The 7933-nt window shown below is 36.1% G+C and overlaps 1 long non-coding RNA gene across 3 annotated transcripts; it reads right to left on the reverse strand.

The window, feature by feature from the left end:
* Window positions 1–6: 6 nt before the first annotated feature.
* On the reverse strand, window positions 7–7689 carry LOC110033324. 3 transcript variants are annotated; one of them, XR_002294931.1, is made up of 3 exons: window positions 7541–7689; window positions 4983–7419; window positions 7–522 (listed from the first exon to the last, which is right to left on the reverse strand). It is a non-coding gene; the product is annotated as an uncharacterized LOC110033324 (long non-coding RNA). The 3 variants fall into 3 exon arrangements; XR_002294930.1 differs by having other exon boundaries at window positions 7–1107; XR_002294932.1 differs by lacking the exon at window positions 7–522 and adding an exon at window positions 2484–3043.
* Window positions 7690–7933: the final 244 nt, after the last annotated feature.

Below are 7933 nucleotides of genomic sequence, written 5' to 3' on the forward strand. Positions count from 1 at the left end.
CCCCCCCGGCAAGCTTCTCTGCAACCTCTGCAACCTCTGCAACACAAACAAGCCCCTTTCTGATCTCCTCTTCATCAAAACCTGCCATCACAGTTTCTGCTCGAGATGCGTAGCACAGTACGTCTCAGAACTGGTGTTACATAACGCCGCAGCGATCTCTTGCCCTGTTACTAGATGCAAAACCGGCATTTTTGAGCCCGTGCTGTGCAGGCCGATGATTGAACGCGAGGTGTTCGATCATTGGTGTCTGAGCTTATGTGTTTCTGTGATAGAGAAGAAGGTCAATTGCCCGTTCAGGGATTGCTGTGCTCTTCTCGCTGATGAGAGGGGAGATCGGGAAGTGGTTAGGGAGGCTGTGTGTCCCCATTGTCGCAGGATGTTCCGTCCTTAGTGCGAGTCGATATGGCTTGCAGGGATGAGTTGTGAGATGTTTCAGAGGTTGGGGAAGAAGTAGAGGGAGGGAGAAGATGGTCTGAAGGTTATGGATCTGCATAGATAGGTTGGGACAGAAGGAGAACTCGCCTGTTTAATCAACCATATTAGCTTAATTTCTTAATTACTAGTTTGTTTTTCGCTCTAATATATGATTATTGTTTAATGAACTTTTTTAAGCTTAGTTAATGGGGAAAATGGTCTGTCATTATTAGTTAGTATGGCAGGTTTTATACTACTGGATATGGTGGCAAATGGATCATTCTGCTACTTTGCATTGTTGGTGGTAGAACTCTGTTTTTTTTCTCTTTTGGTGTTTTGATTTTCTTTTTGTAGGGTAAAAATATTTTGTGTGAATAAATTTTGTATGGATTAGATACAGATAAATAGTACTTAGATGATATTGAGGTGAACAACACCCTACTATCATTTCAATATCACCAATTACATGAAAAAAATATTACCTATGTTTGGACAAATTCTAAATTAATTACAGATAGTCTAGAGTAAACCCTGAATATAATATGTAATTACAAAATTACTCATGTACCATACTGCAGGGTGTTGCCCACGCACCCTCAACACACATAACGAAACTCCTCCGATTGGACAAATTCTTCTGCTCAGCTCCGCTTCATTCCAGCATCTGTCATTTATATGGTATATGACCCATACCTAACAATAGAAATTGGGTGGTATGTATGTAAAAAAAATTTTTTTTTGGTTAACAAGAAAGAAGTCAACATATATTATTGCCCTTTATTTCTCTCAAGCAGTGCACATATCCCAAAAGTGGGAATGAATCGTTTGATACATTTGAAAGGGGATGAAGGATTTACATTCGTACCATTCAAATCTTTTGTATTTAATAGCATGCCTTCATGAGAAATTGCTCATCTGTTAAATTTTGTTTTTTGTTTTAAAAATCAAAACACATGTAATTCTAGTTTTTGTAGTCCATAAAAAGCCAAAGTTTGCTCCAATTGTGCAAGAAAAGGAAAAAAGAAAAACATGGTATTCAAATGATGATCTTTGCTTTTTTCTTTTTCTTTTTTTTTTTGCTATATGATCTTTGTTTAGTTTTTTGAACTATATATATATATGAAAAAAATTGAATTAGGAAATGAACCAATACCAAGTTTCAACAAAGAAAAGTTGGTGTAATATTACAAATAATTTTCAAGAGAAAATCGGAAGGATTTATGATCAAACCAAATTAAAGAATAAATGAGACCAATCAAAGAAGGATTAGAAGATCTGTAAAGAGCTCAAGGAAGGATCTACTGGCGTTCGTTGGGATCCAATTAAAAATACCATAGATGCATAAGCAAATTGGTGGATGGAAAAATTAGAGGTTAAATTTATCAAAAGAAATATATATTTAAATTTTTCATTTAGTGCACACCTATTATGCATAACATTTTCCTTTTGATATTATGAACGATAGATTGTACCAAGGGGTAAGAATTTTAAGTTTGATGGAATTAAATCAGAGCTAGAGGAGAAGATAGATGTTATGTTTGGTGGGGTTGTTGTGACTGGTGAGCATTATTAGACTACTCAGGGCTCAAAAGAGCCTAAAGAGAGTCTGATTGATCCTACTGAGATATCACTGCAGGGGAGAAATGGTATTAGTGAGTCTAGCAATGCACAGACACCACCTTGTTTAAAAATATGGGCCAATCATACCAAAAAAAAAAAGGGTTCTACTTAAGGAGCAAAATATCTAAGCTAGTAACAACATGCACGAACTTGTCTTCGCACAATAATTTTCATTTATTCCGGACGTAATAAAAATACTTGTGCAGATGCCATGAGTTTTTGATGATATGCCATTGTATCTGTACTCACTGAAGCTAATTGAAAATGTGGTGAAGAGATATGCTTTAACATTCATGGTAACTACAAGAAGGTTCTGTTACTTACGCTTCTTCTATGAAAATCACAACGCCCAATTACTATTATATATTTGTGCTCTATGTGAAGTGCTCTTGATATTTATGCAAGACATTTTTTTTTTTCGGCCGAACGATTGCTCTTATTCTGATTGCTCTTATTCTATTTTCATGTTATCATCTATTTTTGATAGAATATTTATCATTAATGTTACCAAATATGATGGGTTGATCTACTTCGATTTAAATAGTTGTAATGTTTTATTGTCTCTTATTTTATCAGTCATGAATCTCACTCAGAGAGTATGCAAAAAGTGTTGTAGGAAAATTATCACAACAGCTGTAAGTGTACTCACTGCGTACTATGAACATCCGTCTTTTGAATGCGATGTATGTAGTCAAAATTTACCGGGGACAAATATGTCGACGAACTTTTGATGTTCTTCACCTTAACATTAATACTAATTAAGACGTACGCTTCGTTTCCAGCTTATTCTTCCTCTAATCCTCTTTAAAACAGACGCTTAATTGGTTTTATGCTGCTCTTGGATTCCTTCATCGCTAACTACAACGCATTAGGATTTGTTGCAGGCAAGTGTTTATAACCATAAATCATGCTTAATAGATTTCACTAAGCAGAAAAAGCTTCCTGTATCACTTAGAAAGCTGCAAAGGGCGATGAGCAATTTGAATACAGTGGACCGAACCGGCGGCATCTGCATGGAAAACAAGCTACTTTATTATTTCATCTTCCTCAAAGGGTGCTTTCATGGCAACTGCTGTAACTGCGTCGTCAGCCATGTTTAGGAGAAGATAAGAAATAATGCTGGCCATGATTGGCTGCCGGGTGCAATGTTGGTTGGACACTCTACTTGTTGGATATGGACACGGCTACAGTATGTATGAAACACGACATAGAAGTGTCTGAATTAAAAAATATTTAAAAAAAGAGGTCAAGCGTGCAGTCATAGGCTTCATTCTGACACCATGTCTTAAATTAATTTATATATATATATGTAATAGTTAGGAATAAGTTGCATAACATTAAAATTTTAATTTTTACATGTATCTCACCTTACATATATATAAGAATTAAAAGGAATATTTATTTTGATTTGATTTATATATTTAGGTTTGATATAAGATATTTGTGTGGCACAACTATAAAAATCAAATTTTATGTATAAGATATTTAAATACATAAGAATTCAATTTCGTGTATGTAAACACTCAAAAATTTATAATAAATACCTCTCATTTATTAATTTATTACTTATTACTTGTTAGTTATTAGTTAATACTTATTAGGTATTATCTTTTATTTTTTACTGTTTTGGCTTTAGAGGTCCAATGTCTATCAACTGCCATCTTCCTTGCTTCTTCCTCCTACTTCCTTTGATTTGCTTCGGCATCCCAATCTCGCCATTGAGAGCCTCACTAGAGCTTTGGTGCTTCAACTTCACTATTGTTGGCCCACTAATTGCTGCCATTTTTGTTCTCTTCTTAGAGTTAAATTTTGATGTAATGCAAGATAATCTATGTTGTTATATTTACATTTTCTATGTCATAAATTAAAGATATATTTACGGGCATCTTAGTTATTAACTCTCCATTAAATGCCAAGTCTGTGTGGCATTCGGAGCGGATCAGTTGTGAGGATTTCGAGGATTGGGAAGGATGAGAAGGAGAGAAGATAGGATGCAATTGGAGCCTGCGAAGATGGGGGGCTAGAAAAGGTCCCCTTTATGCTGATTTTATGTGGAGGGGTGCCGGGTTGCTAATCGTGAAAGTGCAGATTGTTATAAAATTTAGGGCGAAACAATCACAGAAATCGACACAAATCTAGAAGAACGCAGAGATTTAACGAGGTTCAGCAAAGATGTCTACATTCTCGGGAGCGAGCGGCGAATTTCACTATTCAGATGGGAGTTAGGGTACATGCCCAAGAGTTACACATATATATAAACATATAAAAAACTCATAGATAAATTACCAACACGTCCCCGCTCCCTCCAACCCACAAAATATGAAGAGACACAAATCTTCATCAAGAGACACCTCTTCACGAAGAGACACACATCTTCACTTCAAGAAACTCCAACTTTCGGCATATGAGTCATACCTAACACAGATGATGCTACTCAATCCCTCTCTATTTACATATCTAACATATAAATTTTATTTTTTGCATATATGTCGTGTAAAGACCCAAGTGGGGTCTTTTAGTGGGTAATTACCCCCATCAAATTCAAATTTTTATTTATGATATTTTAAGTCAATTTAATTAGTAATTTGTTTTTGGGCAGTACAATGAGATTGTATTGTCTAATTTTTTACAGAAGGTGTTATGTATGACGTAGTGAAAAGATAGTATTCTGTGTCGTGTTTCATCACCTTTTTATATTAGTTTTAGGGTTTAGGGTTTATGTTATCTAAATTCAACCTGTAATATTTTCTCCCCGAACCCATATTCACCTGAGCTTTGATGGCTCGACCCTCAAGCTTTTATTCAAGGCCTTAGTTTTCTCATTGTAAGAATAGCAAATATTCAAAGTATCAAACTTATTTGATATCTCAAATCACAGCCTATATAATATAAAAAATTAACTAGAATAAATAATATAAAACTAAATTTTGAAAAATTTAAATGCATACCACAAAATTCTTTCTTGAAGAAACCATTGATGTACCTCAATTGGAAATGAAACCAGCCCATCATTCAACTCCGTTATCAGCTTTTGAGGGAGGTGAGTCTTCTCAATGGCACCATTTGTAACAACCATGGACAAGCTTAAAACGAGTTTATTAAGTATGAGCTGACGATTACCAGCTGCTTCCACTTCTCGCAGACCTTCTGGAGAGATAAGATTGTGGCAATCAGCAATTGTCAGTTTTCTGAGTGCTGCAAGTCTTACTATTTCACCAGCCAGAGTAAGACATGTTATGTTTGAACAGCGAAAGAACTTTAAGGTTTCAAGTGGAACAGTTTAGGCAAGCAAGGAAACAGAGACTCGTAAGCTGCTGCTGCAACAAACCAATCCTCCAATGCTTCCAATTTCCTCAAATGTGGCGCCTCTAGCGATGGAAAGAAACAATCTTTGTCATTCCCATGATCAAAGCTGTTTAACTTCTGGCACGTTATGCGAAACAAAGATTTGAGGAAACATCACCCCATTCCATGGACAAATCCGTAAGGTTCTTTTTATGACATAATATAGCACTGCAAGTTTCTTAGGGTTCCTTCACATTTTCAAAAGTTTGATTCTTGATTGGTGAAGCTTATTCATGTGCACCAGCTCTCCAATTCTATAACCAGTCATGTTCGTAACATAAAAACCAACCATCTAGTCCTTGAAAAGAGTTTAACTTCCCAATCTCAAACATCTCAGGATACCCATCCCAAGGCAATTTCAGGGCTAGAAAGGTTATTCATATCCATTGGTAAGAAATCCTGAGGTAGAAACCTTTCTTTTTTATCGAAGATTATGAATTGCAAGTGATATAGACTGCTTAGAGATATTGGCAGCAGGAACTGATTATTTTGATGAAGCATCAAATATCGAAGATGTGTCAAATATTTAATTGCCTCTGAGATCATTATTGGGTATTGAGCAAGTATATACAACAAGTGTATCCTTCTCGGTGTTCTGAATAACTTTGATGTGAAAAGAGTTTTTGTAGATATGTTGGAATATCTCAAAATGAAGGAGCCTGATTTGGACTCACTTGAGGCATTTCAAAGAGTCCTAAAATCTGAGTTAACGTCCAAGAAATTTGTTTGAACTTAAATGACATTTGGGAGGAGGTCGGAGGACTGGGATAAAATCAAATGGGAGAATATGTTTGCTCCTCCAACTTGTGGAAGTTCGGGAAGTAAAATTTTGGAAACAATTTGGATGGAATCTGTCATTGATTATTGCAATGGTGATTAACAATAAGGAAACATTGAGAGTGGAGGGCTTGGATGAAGATGAATGTTTGCAGCTCCTCAACAATTATGTTTTTGTTAATGTTGAAAATCTTGATGTTCATCATTCTAAATTAAGGTCCATAGTGGTTGAGATTGTAACAAAGCTTGCAGGATCTCCATTGGCAGCAAAGGTCATATAAATGATATATTTCATATCTTAAGATTGAGATACATACTCAAATCTTAAAATTGAGCTACATGCTCCCATCTTAAAATTTTAGGAACATGTTGCTCAATCTTAGGATGGGAACATGTAACTCAATCTTAAGATAGGAAATATATCATTTATGTCAATTTCTGCATTTCCATTATCACTATTTAAAACTTTCATCCAAGCTAGAATTCAAAACACGACCTATGACCTTTGCTACCAATGAAAATCTTGAAAGCTTTTTTACGATATGAACTGCAATGAATCTTAATGTAGAATAATGAACATCAGGGTTTTAAACATTACCAAAAACATGATTGTTAAGAAGTTGCAAACATTCATACTCTTTTAAGACCTCCAATCTTAATGCTTCCTTCTTCATGTTAATCACCCTCACAATCATCAATGCAACAGAGAGCATCCGGGTTGTTGCCAAAATCTTACTTCCCAAGCTTCCACAAGTTAGAGGAGCAAACAAATTTTCCTATTTGATTTTATCCCAGATCTCCAAACCCCCTCCCAAATGTCGTCAAGTGCAAGTAAAAACTTCTCGGACACTACCTCAGATATAAGGTTACTTTGAAGTGCCTCAAGTGACTCCCAATTGGGCATCTTCATTTTAAGAGATTCCATCGTATTTGCAGTAACTCTTTTCACATCAAAGTTATTGGAAACACAAACCCACATTTTAAGATCAAATTGCTTTGTCATTTCATTTTCAAATACATGTTGCAAGAGAGTTATCTTCCCCATACCACCAAGACCAACTATAGATAGAAGAGAAATGCAGCTTCCGTACAAAGTAGTATTAGTAATATGAGCCTCATTTTCGTTTGATGGCTTTCTCAACAACTGCATAACAAATTCCTTATCCTTAACTCCACAAATAAGATCATTTTTTGGCAAGGATCTTGTTTCACGTGTCTTGTAACACTCAATCAACTGCTCCTGCTGATCCTGTTTTGTGCTTTCTAAAAGATGAAAGAAATTGTCAACATCAGCTGATAATCTATTAAGTATCTTTACAACCTGCTTCAGTTTTTTCAAGATTTGATCAAATTTGAAAAGCACGTTTGCCAATTTTGACAATACCTTTCTTCCTGGAGCTCTTGGTGGAACGCAAATTTGTATGCTCCTTGTTTTTTTTTCAGCTCTTTTTCATGCTTCATTCACTCAAACTCACCGAGCACGTCATCTGCTTCACCTATGGCATCTCGTAGCTGTCATAGCCCTTTGTTCCGATCCGACGTCAGATCCGAGTTTTGGTCTGTGATCTGTGTATGACTGGAAGCAAGGACCACATTATGGATCTTGTGGTGGTTTTCTCGCAGCCTTTCCAGCTCCTCCTTCATGCCTCTCTGCCATCTGACATGATCTTTCAAGTGCTCGAAGCCAGTGCTCATGAGCATCTTCACGATTGAACGACCAAACCATTCTGCCATGGCACCGATCAAGATAGAGCAGAACATGGGGGTAAAATATCAA

The sequence above is a fragment of the Phalaenopsis equestris genome, unplaced genomic scaffold, assembly GCF_001263595.1.
Source record: "Phalaenopsis equestris unplaced genomic scaffold, ASM126359v1 Scaffold001140, whole genome shotgun sequence".
Taxonomy (NCBI): Eukaryota; Viridiplantae; Streptophyta; class Magnoliopsida; order Asparagales; family Orchidaceae; genus Phalaenopsis; species Phalaenopsis equestris.